A 17474-nucleotide genomic window follows, 5' to 3' on the forward strand; every position below is an offset into this window, starting at 1 on the left:
AAGATTGAGTCACTTTGGAGACAGGTTTACCCAGTCTGGGTCCCACAAAGGCCACAAACAATTGATCTGTTTTCCTGAAAGATTTAGTTCTGTCCAAGTAAAAATGAAGTTGCCTATGAACATCAAGGGTATGAAAAAGATATTCTCCTCTGAATACTGAGGAAAGAAAAGTGGTAGGTCAATAGGTTGGTTAATTAAAAAAACAGAGATAACCTTAGGCAAGAAGGATGGGTCAGTTTGTAGGGACACTCTTTCCCTGTGAAAAATCAAGTACAGTCTCTTGACACTCAAGGCCTGCAGCTCAGATACTCTTCTCGATGAGGTAAGGGCAAATAGAAGTAGAGTCTTCCAAGACAAAAATTTTATATCACATGAATTAGAAAGTTCAAAAAGAGGGCTTGTTAGTGACGGAAGGACCAAAGTCAAGTCCTAAGGCTGTATGGGGGGATTGATAGGAGGTTTAACATGTAATACTCCTTTCAAGAAGGTTTGCACATACGGTGTGACATAACAGAAGCATTATCAAATCCATTGTGAAAATTTGCGATAGTTGCTAAATATACAGTAATTGTCAATGCTGAACCTCCCGCATGTAGAAGGGTAGTCAGATATTGTATTATCTTCTGAATAGGCATAGAGAAAGGGTCTATGTCATGATCTTTGGCCAATGCAGAGAACCTAGCCCACTTACTAGAATAAACTTTTCTGGTGGAAGGTTTGTGTGATGCCAGAAGAATCTCACGGACAGGAGATTAAATATCAGGTAGCCTGGCAATCATCGGAAGTGGAGAAACCAAGCTGTGAGTTTGAGGCTGTGGAGATTGGGGTGAACCAGTCCCTGAGGGTGACATAGCAGACCTTGAGAGTGATCCAGGATCCACAGGCTGTGAATCAGATGAGGCCATCGGAAAGGGAACCAGACTTAATGGGGCCAATAATGGGCAATGAGGATCACTTTGCTCCTCAACCTTTGAGCTTTCTGGAGGAATATCAGGATGAGGGGAAATGGGGGAAAGGCATACAGCAGACCCAGGGCCTATTGTGCATCAGAGCATCCCTCGGTGACTCCCCCTGATGGGGGATCAGGGCAAAGTAGCTTCTGCATTTGTTGTTTAGAGGGGAAGCAAACAGGTTGCAGCAAGGCCTGCCTCAGCGGCGGAAGATCTGATCCGCTATTATAGGACTGAGGGACCACTCATGAGGCATCAGGATGTTCCTGCTCAGACTGTCCGCAATAAGGTTGGAACTCACGGGAATGTGCATTGCTATAAGAAAGCGGTTGGAAGCTATCGCCCAGTGCCAAATTCTCATGGCTTTCTGGCATATTGAGTAAGACCTGGTATTGTCTATTTGTTGATATACCAGATGACTGACATGTTGTTGACTGAACTGCAATGGTCCCGGAAGGGAGGGATGTATGGAACGCTTGCAATGCTAAGAGAACTGCCCTCAATTCCAGGACATTTATGTGCAAATTGGCCTCCATGGGGGACCAGGTGCCTTGGACTGTCTTTCCCTGGAAATGCCCCCCCCCCAGAAGGGAAGCATCTGTGGTCACTATGGCCCTAGGCTGGGGAAGGCTGAATGGTCAACACCACAGATTTGATTCTGGCCTCATCCACCAAAGCATTTCTTTCTTGCAAAGATTTGTAAGGCATATCAAGTGGTTGAGAGGATGGGTTAAGATCAACCATTGTGAAGAAAGGAGCCACTGTACTAGTCTTATGTGCAGCCTTGCTAATGGAACTAAGTTAATGGTTGCTGCCATAGAACCCAGTAGTTGTAGTACAAGGCATGCTGGTACAAAAGTCTGTTGGAGGAGGACTTGAATCTGGCTTCTTATTTTTGAGAGCCTGTGAGGAGGAAGGGAAGCTTGAAAGGATGTTGTGTCGAAGATTGCTGTAATAAATTCTAGTGTTTTTTTGGGGATATTTGAGATTTTTTCTTGTTGATCATAATCCCTAAGAAAGAGCAAGGCCTTGAGTGTAAGAGAGACTGTGGATGAGAAGATTCCTGGACATGGCAGTAAGAAGCCAATCGTCTAGATATGGAAACACTTGGAATTCTTGTAGTCGAAGATGAGCTACTACAACTGCCATACATTTGATGAACACTCTGGGGGCTGTCGAGAGACCGAATGTCAGTACCCTGAACTGGTAGTGATTGGCTCCCAGCCGGAAAGGGAGAAATCTCTGAGAGGACTTGTCCATCTCTGGTGGACCCCAGCCATAAACAAGCTCTACAACAAAAGGGAAAAGAACACAAGAAGGGAGCAAAAAATTTGAAAGGTAAGAACACCTTTGATCATTATAAGTAAAAAAAAGAAGAGCTCTCAAAATCAAATCATCAAAATTTTGAGAGAAAAAATCGAAAAGGACCTCTAAAGACAATCATAAGGCTTTTTAGCTATTTTAGAAACCTAGGAGGAAACTCAGATATACTCGGAATTAGTTCAAAAATGATGTGAAAAAAAAACTGAAACACACATTGCTAACATACTATACTGGCTGACAGGTGCTGTGCACTTCCCCTCCCCCCCAAAGGGAGATCCAGATTTAGAGGGCCCCTAGCCCCATCTCCAACTCAGGTGGCAGGAACCACCACTAAGGCAAAACACAGCATCCATGGGATGCATGGGTGTCCCGGGTGTGGTGTGTTGTTCTTCAAACACATTGAACTAAATTAAACCCACAGTTAGGGACAGCTTAAGCTGTCTTAGCTCAGCCTCAAGGAGTGGCGCCAACGAGCGGCGCAGCCTTTGTGTGGCGGCACCTCCACAGACCCTGGAACTCACCCCACCTGGAATATCACCTTCTATGGCCAAGGGCATCTCATGGGAAAATAATGGAGAGGATAAATGATGGGCTGGGAACTTAAAGACTTAACGAACTTGCTTTGCAGGATCCAACCCAGTTTGGCTTTGTCAAAGGCACGGAGCTGCCTCTTAAAGGCAGACTTTTTTTTGAGACAGTCACCAAGGCCATTGATGGGGAAAGGCAAGTCCATACAGCCTACCTCGACCTGGCAAAATGGCTTACACACAATACCAACTCATCAGCTTGAATGTAACTCATCAGCTTGAATTCAAACCCACGGTCAAGAGATGGACAGAACCCACAGGGAGTGAGTTGTCACACAGGAACATCCCACAGGGCCAAGCACAAGACATGTCCTGACACAAGTCAGTCCCTGGTGTCCTGAGTCCTCTCACTGGGACTTCGTGGCTGCATCTAGGTTTTGGAGGGTTATGAGTGAAGGAAGTTTGCAGATGTAAAGTTACAACTCAGCTGCAAACTGGGCAAGAAGGAAAACACATCTGACACAGATATCCTCCAGAAGGGCCTCACACAGTGAAGGGATAATCATGGCCTGCTGATAAAGCCAAAAAAACATAGTCAAACCGTTCGAATACAATACCTTCAAACAAGCTACAATATAGGTGGCAATCCACATAGGCAACAAAAAAGTTGACAGTAAGTCATCAGGGATCTGGAGTTGACAGTAAAGTAGTTAGGCAGTTGACTTCTGCTCATGTTGCTAAAGATGTTAGGAAAATATTCTAAGGTCGGGGGACCTCACATTCAAGGACTACAATCCAAGGGGAGGACTCATCCCTGTACTCATCACCATCACCGGAATGTGAGATGACAGATCATTGCTGCCGCTCGAATGTACAGACCCAGTTAAACCTGCTGCTCAAAAAAGCCCCAAAAAAAAGGATAAAAAGGAACTCCAAAATGCTCAAGGGTATGCACCCTGCCGGACTCTCAGAACACGACTGTTGCCTGACAGCTCTATTCAGGGTTGTTGACTATGCTCTCTGGCTGATAAATCCAGATCCTCAGAACCATGAAAATGCCTATCAAACAAAATCTAGATCCCTCAAAACCACATGCTGGGAGGAGAGACACAAACCTTGACACGGGTTATAAATAGAACAAAATCGGAGGGACATTTATGTGGTAATACATGTCATGGAGATCTATAGAGCGCATCCAGTTGCCCTACCGTAGAAAGCGGAGGATGGACTGTACCATGACCATCTGGAATTTTTGAGGTTTTATGAATTTGTTTAGTAAGATGAGATCCAGGATTGGCCTCCAGTCCCCTTTCTTGATTGGCACTAAAAAGAACCTCAAGTAAAAACCAGATCCTCTCTGGCCTGGTGGGATTGGCTGGATGACTCTTTTTCTTAGTAGCTTTTCAATTTCTAAGGCTGCTACCTCCCTCTGATTGAGTGGAACATCGAGGATTCATTTAATTGGTCTGAGAGTAAGATCGAATGGGATATGGTAGCCTCTGGATATTATTCTCTGCAGTCATGTATCGGTAGTGATAAGTTGCCAAGCTTGTAGCTGCAGGGAAAATAGACCCTCAATTGCTTCCAGAGGAAAGCAATTGGGCCACTGCTCAGGAGCACTGGTAGAGTTGGCTGGAGAAGGAATCTCTAGCACCCTGATTGCAAGGGGCATCTTCCGGATGAGTTACCCCCAGGGGGGGCATTGCTCACCACGAGTGTCACGAAAAGTTCCTTGGGACTTCTTGAACCGCAATTTTCCTCCCCTCTGGTTCCTGGAATAGGATTTCTGGGGGGGGTGGAAAAATGTATGCCCACAGCAGACAAGGTCTTTCTGTCATTCTCACTTCGTGATAGTGTGTCTCTTACTTTGGGACCAAAAAGGGAAGATTCATCAACAGGTGCATTAACAAAGGAAGATTTAAAGGGGTCTGTAAAATCACAGAAACACATCCAAGCATGTCGTCTCATTATAATGCCTGATGCAGCTGCTCAAGCTGCCCCCTTGGTGGTGTGAGATATCAAGCACATTGAGGAGTTTGAGATAGATTCCAGGGTAGCCAGCTGCAAGGCAACAGTGCCATGCACCTCATCAGGAGGTACCCCTGCCAAAGAGGTAGACATTTCAATTAGGTCTCTTTGGAGGCGAGTGAAGTGTGCCAGATAGTTCAGCGATCGAATGGCAAAGGTTGCTGAAGTGTAGGTCCACTTCCTCAGTCTGTCCATAGCCTGAGGCTCCCTGTTTGGGGGATGAACAGTGGAACTATCTTCTGCCAGTTCCCTCTTGGTGGCTGCCACCACGACCATGGAATCAACTACCAACTGCTTGGACCAATTCAGCTGGCCTTTGGGGGTGGATAAAATTTTGTCTGGCCTCCGGGGACAGGTTCTACATTGTCCGGGGTCTTCCAGGCACACTGCACGATCAGTTTTACAAGCTCATCCACAGGTGGGGTCACCAGGACATAGATGGCTGAGCACAGGTCTACAAGAACACCAATTCTTCTGAAGAAGGGTTAGAGGATTTTCAGTCTCCCCTCTGCTAGAGGATCTTAAGAATGTCTCCAAATGAGACGTCTTCCAGGGATTACCATGGGGACCCTTCTCTCATCATAATTGGTGTCCTCAGTTATAGATTTCTCAGGGGAGTCAAGGTGCTTCATCTTGCACTGTTTCTTCTGTTGTGGCTCCCCAGTGGGATCTTCTGAGGAGGACTCTGGAGAAAGGGTTCCCTTCAATGGAAGGTCTTGTGGCTCCAGTGCTCAGGATCTTAGAATAGGGGGTTGGAACAGCTGCATGCTAAAGGGGGGTTCTGGTGTCGATGCCATTGTTGCTGACTGCAAGCCTGTTGAGGCAAGGACCCTCTCCATCACCTGGAAAGCAAGCCCACCCGAGGAGGGATGGAAGCTTGGAACCGAGAAGGACAATCTCGGAACCGGGGTCACGCCCTGCCCTGAGGAGCCCACCTCCAGGTGAGGAGCTCCAAGAGGACTGGTAGCTGTCGGTGGAGCCATGGCCAAAGATGGTGCCAGTGAAAAAATAGGCAACGAACTAGGAACCACAGTGCTGATAGCCCAATCACTGCTCCGAGAGAGCAGTGGTTCTAACGGAGCCATTGCACCAAGAGTAATCAGTGCTGACAGGGGAACCTCCGCAGTTGGAGCCAAGACAGTATGCACCGGGATGGTTACTGGAACCAAAGTCTCCAGGGCCTGGGAAGAGGCCGGATGAGGATATGCTGGTGAGTATGCCGTAAAAACTTTGGTTCCCAAGGGGACGGTAGATCTAGCAGGGGTGGGCAATCTTCTAGCTGCCAGAAGCTGGTCCACAACCCTCAGTACATCTTGCTCTGAAAGGCTCCTGGTGGATCTGTAGGAGGCTGCTGAAGGAGAGTCAGGTCTTTCAAGAAAGGGGCTAAATTGTTGCCCCAAAAAAGGTTGTAAGTGGAGAATATCTGATTCTGGGAAGGTGTTCAACCTTTGGAACTGATGGAGTCATTGTCTGTGGAACCATATAAGCTATCGGCACCATGGCCAGGGATGGTGCCGATGTGGGTACGGTAGTCAAAGCCGGTGTCAAGACCATGGATGGCACCAAGGAGGATGGTGCTGAAGCTGGTACCATAATAGAAGTCAAAATTAGAAGCGGCACCAAGGGAGAAAACATAGATCCTGGTGCCGAGGTTGTCTGCGCCATAGGCGCTGGAGAAGCTTGGTGTTGACTCGGTTCTGAAATGGATGGAGATGTAGGAACTGAGTGACTCCATTTCTCTTTGTGTTTTTCAGTCTTAGGAGGTGGTGAGACCTCTGTCCCAAAGAGAGCCTCCAAAAAAGGAGTTTTCATCAAACCCTTCAATATCAACTTGTTTTTACGCTTAGCCACAGTGTGATTGCTGAAGCTGGAGCAGATATCACATGAAGCATTTATGTGGTCAACGCCCAAACAATAAATGCACTGAGCATGACCGTCTCAGTTGGGCAACTTACGCCCTCACTTATCGCACTGCTTAAACCCCAATTTGGCTTTTTCAAACATAATGACACACACCACATTAGTCCAAGCAACAAGGTAAAAAGTCAAAAAACAACAACAGTAGAGCTACTGAGACTACTTAAAGAGAACAGGGTTTTTTTTTGTTTTTTTTTCTTCAGATAGAAATAGAAGAGTACCAACAATGGCACAAGAAATACCACAAATGGTAGGAAAGAGGGCCTACCTAACTTAGGAGAGAGGGACAGTGCCAACGATGGTATAAAAGGAACTACCAAAGGTAGAGGGTAGGAAATAGAACAAGAAGAGGAGTCTATAGACGAAAGGTGAAAATTTGCAAAAAACTGACTAAAAGGTAAGGTATTGATAGGAGTTTATACAAAAACTCTACACTTAGCTTTGAGAGAAAGGCTTGGCACGTCTGACGAGGAATGCGGCAAACGAGATCTGAAGAGATTATGAGAGGGGCATTATGGGTAGGTCTTAGCTGAGAGTTTTTGGCTGGCGCGAGCTTGCTAATGGCCGTGTCAGTTCTGAGGATGGAACCAAAGTCCTATCAGTAAGGAATGAATAAAGATTTACAACATCAGATCATATTTTAAATTCAAGTCATAATACCTACATAAACAAAACAGTGTTCATGCAACACTTTTCGATATTTCTTTATACAAATATTCAAGACACGATATCCTCCGAATAGACAAGTATGACATCCCCATACACAATCTTCTAATACCTCCCCCTACTTTTTTTAAAGACTGCAATTATAATTTCCCTTGACTACAACTTTCCTCAGATGCTAGAGAGAAGATAATTCCATGTAGTCTTGTTTCATTTTTATTCCTTACTCAGCTAATGAAGAACTGAGTTTTAATAAAGAGCATTACCTCATACGTTTTTTTTTTCAGAATTACATCTGTTCAGAAATGTATGCATTGACTTTCACCCCTGCTATCTGTATTCAACATATCCCCTTCTAATTACCACATTTTCATGCTGTCACTAACACTTCCCTCTTCTTTCTTGCTTCCCTCTCTTTGTCTGCTGTTTTATCTCTCAGTTCTCTGCCATCTGACTCAAGCTTCTATGCTTCATAACTTACCCAACATTTCCTTTCCTTTACCTTTGTTACTCAAACTCCTCCATCTCTCACTCTTTCCAGTATATAATTGTTGTCATTTAAGCTCTCCAGGTGACCACTTGCAACTCCCAGAACTACCCCCTTCACCCATCTACCCTCCTCTAATGCCACTCAAAAAAAGGCACTGCTACTCAAAAAGGCAGAACTTTCAATTCATTTCTATAAATGTTACCAAAATAATGAGTTTTTTTAGTGTGTGTACATGTGTGTGTGTGTGTGTGTGTGTGGGGGGGGGCACAGTACATGGTTCTAAACTGTATAGTGTGCTACCCAAGCAGGTATACTGTGCATTGTCAGTTACATATCAATGTTGATATAAAAATGAAAGTTTTGATAAGTGGGTCACTGAAAAAGTAAGAATATGCATGAAAAGGCTGTATTTGTCTATATGCAGCCATTAATGCATGCTGTAATATGATAGACTTTCATCTGATGATTTGTGATACTGAAACTACAGAAAGATGATCAGTTTGCATGTTTAAAAAAGGATCTAACACCCTTTATTTGAAATATCACTTTTAAAACATAACATCTTTTTAACATCCACTTGTGTGAAACATATACTAAAAACATAACTTTCATTACAGTACAGAAAGGTAAATGGAGAACTGTCTGTGTAGCACACCACATATATAATAATGAAAAAAGTTGAATATTTTAAATAGCTACATGAGCTTTGCCTTATTGTGAGCACAAGTTACATTGTACTGACAAGCTGGAAATACTTTTTTTCCTTCTCCATGAAACCATTCTGTTTATTGTTACAGTAGTTTTCTCATTGATGTAGAACATCTTTGCAAAAACACTGATTTTCATGTTCATTTTTGATAGTTTCAAATTAGAAAAGAAAAGTTATGCTTAGAAGCATAACTCTGCAGTACCCACATAAAGTAAAACTAAAGTAGATCATCCAGTTAGTGAAGCTGTTTTTTTATAAAATCACATGCACACACAACACACAAAAAAAAATATTTTTATAAACAAAAAACCCACAACCTCAAGCAGCAGGGTTGTTTACCATGTATCCCCCCAAATTAATATAGACACATTCAATGTTGATGCCCCTCAGGGTAATCAGCAGTGCCACTGGCTACCAACTTATTTTTCAATGTATAATGCAATGCATGCACTGCAAATACAACACAACGACACACGAGTCTACTATGACTCAAAAGTCAAACCATAAACATTTTCTTTCTTATCTTTTAGATTTTAAATTATTTTATTTACCTGCTGATGCTGGAGGTGCAGGAGGAGCTGGGGGAAGAAGCAGCTGCAGAAGAAATACATTTTTTTCATGATGATGATGATGATGATGAAGAAGAATTGAAGATGATGACCGACTTTCTTGGACCAGGAAGGATTACACCACCGCAGCTCCGAGTCCGTTAGACTTATGTTGTTGTTTGCTCAGTGCCTTGCCTTCACTTTATGCAATCAAGCTAGTGCCACTGCCAAGTTTGCCAATGCCAACTAAGTTTAACTTCATGACCCTGTCAATCGACCAAGTAGCAAGTATGTTGCTGTTTGCAAGCACGAACAAATGAACAAAAAAAAAAAAACACTTATTTAAAATAAAAAAAAAAACACTGTCTTCTCTCTAGTATCAGCTGCACCACGTGCCTGCTTCAATCAATGCTCACTGCACGAACCAAAAAGAAAGATAAAACTAAAGACCACAGATGAAGAATCCACTTAAAACACCAGTTTATTGCACCTCTAGGTCTTCGGCAACCGCCTTCAAGGAGTACTTCTTGAAGGCGGTTGCCGAAGCGTTAGAGGTGCAATAAACTGGTGTTTTAAGTGGATTCTTCGTCTGTGGTCTTCAATCAATGCTCAGTTGCTCACACTGCACTCTCAGGCTTCCAATCTGTTCTTCTGTTCAACTTATGTTAACTAATTAAGTTTTTACTTTAGTTTACTAACTTCACTTCTGTTCTGAGTTGAGTTTCTCATGCTCTCATCTGTCCCGGACTGGACCGCCCTCTCTCTTTATTTATTCCCTTCCCTATGGCAGCAGGTTGCAACGTGCAAGATGTGATGATGAGTCCACACTAGAGCAGCCCTGCCCGAATCTGACAGGCTAGCAGGCTGCTCATGAAGCTGATGTCACCACGCACACCTCTTCGCCATGACTTGAGTCTAAAAAAAAAAGACGAAAAAAAAAAAAAAAAAAAGCCGGGAATTGCCTGGGAAATTCGGAAATTAAGGGGTGCCACTCAGGAATTGTGGCACCCCATTAATTTGGACCTTAAAACCGGTAAAAACCAAGAGATTCGGTATGATTAAGAGGTATGCTTCTTTCTCACAACTGCATAGCATATCTTTGACCTTGGGACCAAAAAGGGATTTGTTGTCAAATGGAGCATTGACAAACAAAGACTTAAAAGGCTCCTCAAAATCACATAGGTGCAGCCAGGCATGCCTCCTCATAGATATGCCAGAACCTGCCACTCTACTCATTTCTTCGGCTGCATGGGTGATGAGCCTCATGGAAGAGATAGCTATAAAGTGTAGGGTCGCTAATTGGGAAGTTACCTTTTCTCGTGCTCCCTCAGCTACTGTTCCTTCAAGGGTATACGACAGTTCCTTGATCAGATCCCTTTCCTACCTGGTGAAATGGGAAAGGTAGTTCAGCGATCGCAAGGCAAACGTTGCTGAAGAGAAAACTCACTTCCCACATCTATCCATCATCCTGGAATCCTTGTTAGGAGGATGAATAGTGGAACTCTTCTCTGAAAGTTCCTTCTTGGTCTCCACTGCCAAGACCATATCATCTACTGCAACCCCTTTTGTCCAGAAGGCTTTGTCAGATGGGGCAGTAATTATTTTGTTTGGTCTCCGGGGAATAGATTCGATGGAATCTGGGGTCTCCCATGCCTGCTGAGAGATCAAACCTATGCACTCATCAGTGGGTGGAGTCACTCAGGATGTAGATGGTTGGGAAGCAAAGGCTGCCAGGTACACCAACTCCTCAGGTGAAGGATAACTGGACTTTCATCTGCCTCTCAGTTTCAGGATCTCCAGAATATCCCCAAAGGAAACATCCTTAGGAAAAGACCATGGGGATCCTTCTCCCTCATCGAGGTCAGTGCCTTCCATGGCTGACACCTCTGTGCAGTCCAAGTGCTTCATCTCGCAAAGTCTCTTCTGAGAGACCTCCTCTGGAGAGGTATCAGAAAGGCAGGAGTTCCCCAGTGGGTATCCTGGTGACTGAGGTCCCACTGTCCCTGTGGAACATCCTGTTCAGAAGAAGAGTGCAGGGTACATTGATGGCATTGAAGATCCAAGGGGGCAGGTGACCTTCTAGAAGCAGTGGCAGCTACAGCCCTCTCCAGAGCCCCAAAGGCTGACCGCTTCTGAGTGGAGGACTCCAGATCAGATAAGCTATGATTTCAGGATGAGTCTGCTCCAGCTCAGAAGACAGCTCGCCCGGGGTAGAAGCTGGAGCCGAGCTCACCTGCAAAGAAGCCCTGAGGCACATCAACTGCTTCAAAGAATGGGACTCAAATGCACTCATGGTTTGCTAGGTTCACTTTGGCTCAGGAAACTCTCTGACTCTGAAAAGGCCAAAGTGCCACAAGCAAAGGTTTGGTCCAAGGAAAGAGACTTCTTCTGATCAGAGCTGAAAGGCACCAGGCATATTGGATCCAACAACTTTGAAGCTTGCCCTGAAGTCAGAGGAGGTGGAAGTGGGGGAGTAGATGGCTTGTATAGACCTAGAACCACATGCTTTGAAACCAAGGGGGACTTAGTGATGCCCAATACCCACAAGATCTTGTGTACCATTTGTTCCACATCTTCTTCAGTAAGGCTCCTGGTTGAACAGAAAGAGGAAGCTGATGGAGATTTAGGTATACTTAAGAAAGGAGATGGTACTCATGAAGGAACAGGATTGAAGGTCGGGGAGTGCTGAGTCCTGGGAAGTGTCATAATCAGTTTTAAGGGACTTGTTGTCAGCTCCAGCATCAATGGATCTGATTTATCCTTACTCGACAGACTCAGAGCCGAAGAAGCCAGATCCAACATTGAAATGCTCGGAGCTGAAGGCTCTGACCAAGTCACAGATTCCGCAGACTTGGAAGATTTTGAAGTCTTAGTTTTCAGCTCTGAAGAGTCTGTCAGAGCTGAGAAAGGTCTCTTCTTTCCTCTGTCTCTATTTTTGGAAGAAGGGAGGAAGCAGGGCTCGAATGAGCTGATTTTGATTTGTTAGAGGTCACAGATTTAGACTGATTACCAGAAATGGGCTCTTCAAAAGCAGATGATAGCATGCCCCTCAACCTGTGGTTGAAGGAATGACAGATGGCACAATCTTCTTGTAGATGTAAGGGCCCCAGACAATAAGCACACAGGGAGTACGAGTCACTGAAGAGAATTTTGTGACCACACTTTGCGCATTTTTTAAAGCCTGCTGGCTTGTCTTGCTTGTCTGCCATGAAAACAAATAAGAATGGAGAAAACACTCACACACACACACACACACACACACACACACACACACACACACACACACACACACACACACACGCACACACACACACACACACACACACACACACACACACCAAAGAAGGGTAAAAGGAAAGGTATATATATATATATATATATATATATATATATATATATATATATATATATATATATATATATATATATATATAGAGAGAGAGAGAGAGAGAAAGAAGAAACTACTAACAATAGTAGTTAAGAATACCTCTAGAGGTATAGGGGAGAGGGGGAGTAACTTACTAAAAAATGGTTACTAGGGGGGAAAGGGAAACAGAAGGAAAAAGAGCAAAAGTATCCTAATAAAACAGCAGTTATTGATGAAAATGATAAAGGATTATGAAGACAGAGAAAATCTACTGTAATAATAAAACCTGACAATTCAAGAGCTAGATGGTCGGACCACGTCTTTGCAATGCAGCAAAAGAGATCTGGGGGTGACAGGGAGAGATGCGTTGTATCCAAGAGTTTTTTGGTTGCCACAAGCTTAGTAATGCCCGAGTCAAATCCAGTGGATCAGATCTGGACTCATATGTGAGGGTGAGATGAACATTTGACAATATCAGATACAGTGTGGTGAGAGAGGACATGCAGGCAGTTGGTGTGAAAGAGCATGATGCAGAGGACAGAAAGAAATGGAAACAGATGATCCGCTGTGGCGACCCCAAATGGGAACAGCTGAAAGAAGATGATGATGATGAATGAATGGTTGAAAGAAGGGTTTGTTTATTAAGAGGTATAAAGTAGGATATTAACATTTATATGGAAGAAAGATGAAAAGAATTACAACCTATCACAATAAATAGTATAGCAGATAAATTGTTTATGGGAATAATACAGAGGAAACTGGAAGGAAGGGTGAAGGACATTATGAAAGAATGTATATATGGCATAAAAGGGAAGGGATGCCAGGAATTATTATTGGTGGTTCAAGAAATTCTGGATGATATTATAAGTAAAAGGGAGGATGTGAAACTTAGGGTAGGTGATATTAGTAAGGCATTTGATACAATAGGACATGATGGGATGTTATGGAAAAATATGGAATATGTAATAGAATTAGGAGAGTGTGTATGTCAACATATCAAAATAATAGAGTGAGAGTGAATAAGAAAAGCATGTCCTAAGAGTGGAATATTATTTGCATTAGTAATGAATGCAATAGTGAGTGGAGTAGCTTATAAAACTAAAGGTGCTAAATATGTGATACAAAAGGAAGTGGTGATTTCAGTAGTTTTGACAGATGCAGATAATATGGTTGTGGTTGCTAAGAATTAAATTATGATTAGGCAAGTAATGGTTTGTCTGAATATATGTAAGGGTTTGGGTAATGTGAAAAGTGAAAGAGGGTATTTTTCAATGAATTAAGTATCTTTGGTAGAGATAACATTTGGGAAAATTATGTAGTTATGAAGCAATGGGGTTAATAAAAGAAATGAAAGCAACAATTCTTATGTGGAAGAATTGTAGATTAGCATTCAACAAAAAAGTTTATCTGGTGAATTCTGTTTTAATGGGAAAAACAGCATACATGTCAAATGTTTATATGATCTGAGAAAAATATTACAAAAAATTGGGCAATTAGGGTTTTCTTTCATACTGGGTACAAGATTAAACCCAGTGAAAAGAGATGTGATGTATATTAGTGAAGATGAAAGTGGGTTGGTGTTACTAAATCTAGTTGCTGATTCTTTAAACTTGTATGCAGTATTAAAGTAGGAAAATGAAGAAAATGAGAAATTAATAGTTCAAATGTTTACATATAAGTGCAAAAAATTTGGAGATGATTATAATAAGAAACGAGATAAAGATTATGTAAATGTTCACATTAAAATCATCAAGAAAAAATACTAATATGGAGCATGAAAACTGATGTTATAGTGAAGAATAAAAGGATGTGGTATAGTAATGAGAAGAAATATTATTGTGTAAATCTATGGAAAAATTTAACAGAAGAAGTAATAAAATCCATTAAACTAATGAAAAAATGGTGTACTAAGATTGTAGAGTGTCATGATATCCTATGGAAACTGGTAATAAAGAAAGGATTCTTTTGATAAGGGTAGATCATGCATATTAAACGGGTCTATTTTATATAAATGAACCATTAAAATGTTGACTTACCTTTGATCGACCCCTGTTTCTCAAAACTGCACAACAGTGTGCCCTCAAATCATCAATTACTTTTCAAGGGAGAGAAATGGGTAGCCCAAACACATGCACCACATTACAACAAACACTATTAAAGTGGGAGGCTTCACCCCTCACTCCCCCCAATGTCAGGGGCTGTGCCCACCACACACCCCCTAACTAAATATACTAACTCCATGATCACACTACAGTCGGGAAAAGGGCAGATTTAAAAGAATGGCCAACTGATTTCTTTCCCTTGGAATGAAATCGATGATTTGGCCTTTGATGTTGTGCAGCTTCAACAAATAGGGGTCGATCAAAGGTGAGTCAAAATTTTAATGCTTCATTTATATAATATAGACCCTATTAAACCTGGTAGACTCATCTAAAGGACTACACACTCAGGAATGCAGGAGCCCCCTTAAACTGTACTGCACTATCATCAATCAATCTAGCTGGTGTGGAAATAGAACCCAGAGCCTTCTGTATCAAAACAAGTGTGCTACCTGTTGGGCCACTGACACTGTAATCTGTTGCTGCTGGACTACTTAAATATGCTGCATAAAGGACAGGATTCAGTGACATAGTCTGCACTGCAGATGGCTGGTGGTAAACAAGTGTAAGACATTCTCATAATCAGAAACAGGTTTTGTACAGCATATATAAACTGCTAAGATATGGAACACCAGTATCAGACCACCTACTTTGTATAACTGCCAAGGATGCAAAAAACGTGTATGACTGAAACACAGTTCAAGGCTGATAGTGATGATGGCAATAAATCTGCAAGCCACATCCTCTTACATTACCAAACAAACAATAACAACACTGCATGATATCATGTACCTGTGTTCTCAGGGTATAACATTGCATGTAATAACACAAGCATGCGTACAACTCAAATACTGGGTCCATGTCAGATGGACAAAAGCGCACTTCAACGAAGACCACATCATCGAGGCAACTCCGCCGACAGGACAAATTCCCGACAATGGTAAGTAGTGCAGACTGGGAGTTAGTCTCATTCCCCACTGTAGTGCAATCTCGAAGTTAGTATATTTAAGTGGGGAGGGGGGTGCAGGGGGGCTTGCCTCCCTGCTATACATGTTGTGATGTGGTTTTTGAGTGTATTACAAAAATGGGAATGTATCCTGTTCCATAATACATTGACTTACCGTTGTTGTTGATTCATCCTGTCGGTGGAGTTGTCTCAGCGATGTGGTCTTCGCTGAAGTGTGCTTTTGTCCATCTGACATGGACCCAAAATGCTGCATGTGCTTATGCCTACTATCATATGCATACAAATGCACATAAGATATCCCATAAAAAGTGCAGATGTGCATAATGACATTAACATTTTTCACCAGTTACTGCAACAGGTCCCCCACCAGACATGGTACATCAGAGAACATAATCCCTATTGTCAAAGAGCTTCCTACCCATTCTTAGCTCTGCAATGTATCCCTGTGCTGATATCACCACTGGTTAACAGCATACTAATGCGATAGTGAGACCAGTGCATAAGCATGCAGATTGGGGTATGAAGCCAGGCAGTGCTGCTGAACTGTGTTTTGAAACAAGAGTACTGAGTATTGGCTGTACATAGTGGTGGTTCAGAACACTTCAGTGCTTCATGGCCATAGCTAGAGTGCAGAGCACATTGAATGGCTGGTAACAAATGTCATACAAAACACATCCATATAATGTTTGCTGTAAATGAAGGTATATCGGTGTACAATGCTTGTGTATATGTTGTTGCAGTTTTCATGTGCAGGATTCACCAATGACTGTCGAGTGCTCTGCACATTATCCAGTGCCCCAGAGGTAACCCTGTACAAAGACATAATGTAGATTAGGTAGTGACGCAGAACATGTGGTGCCACAAGGGACTACTGCACCCACAGCTATATTGTATATCACTGGATAACAGGAATAGTTGCCAAGACTGGCTCATGCAGTCATTGGAGTGCAGGATCATAGGTTCATAGGTTGGTACTAGGCTATCAGCCCTAGGGCCTATACAAGCCTAGCCATAACAATTCCCTGGCTATTTCTTCCTACACTATTTACTTCCCTGGATGCCTGTCTAGCAGGGTGACTGACGTGATCCCCGGGGTGAATTTCCTTTCTCCCATCCAATCGTCCAGGTTCCTTTTAAAGGGGGCCAAAGAGGCACTCTGCTTGACATGTATGGGCAATCTATTCCAGAGTCTGGGGAGTCTCTGGGTCAGGAACCTATCCCTCCAGCATGTTTTGTTTATTGTGATGACAAGGTTTAGATCCCTGGAGCGTGTGGCTCTGAGGGATTTGGATTTCTTTAAGTGTAGCATGTCCAACAGCTCTGGGTTTGACATGGCCTTGTATGTTAAGCAAAAATCGCCTCTGAGTAGACCATATGCGAGAGTATAGCTGGAGTTTTTTAAGGCGGTCAGTGTAGGGCATCTGCTTTAGGCCTGTGATTCTTTTAGTGAGGTATTTCTGTGGCCTTTCCAGTTGTTGCAGATGTCTTGAGAGGTACATACCAAACGTGGCATTGTATTCTATAATGGGTCTAATGAGGGATGAGTACAGTGGGACAATGACTTCCTTTTTTCTGGATGAAAAGCCCTTAGTGATGAGGTGTGCCACATAGAAGGATTTCCTGACTGTTGTGGTGATATGGTTATCAAAAGTGAGACCGCTGTCCACCTGTGTCCCTAAGTCTCTTATCAAACTTTCAGAGTTTAGTGTACTGCCACCTATATGGTAATTCAAGGATGCATGTTTTTTTCCCAAAGGGGATAACTATACATTTCTTGGTATTGAGCTTGAGCCCATGGCTCTGGCACCAAGCATCTGTTTCTCTAAGGCCCTTTTGTAGAGTATCCACATCATTTGGAGATTCAATAATTGCTCCCAGTTTGCAGT

This window comes from Protopterus annectens, chromosome 1.part1 (assembly GCF_019279795.1).
Source record: "Protopterus annectens isolate FY-2018-M chromosome 1.part1, PAN1.0, whole genome shotgun sequence".
Lineage (NCBI taxonomy): Eukaryota > Metazoa > Chordata > Ceratodontiformes > Protopteridae > Protopterus > Protopterus annectens.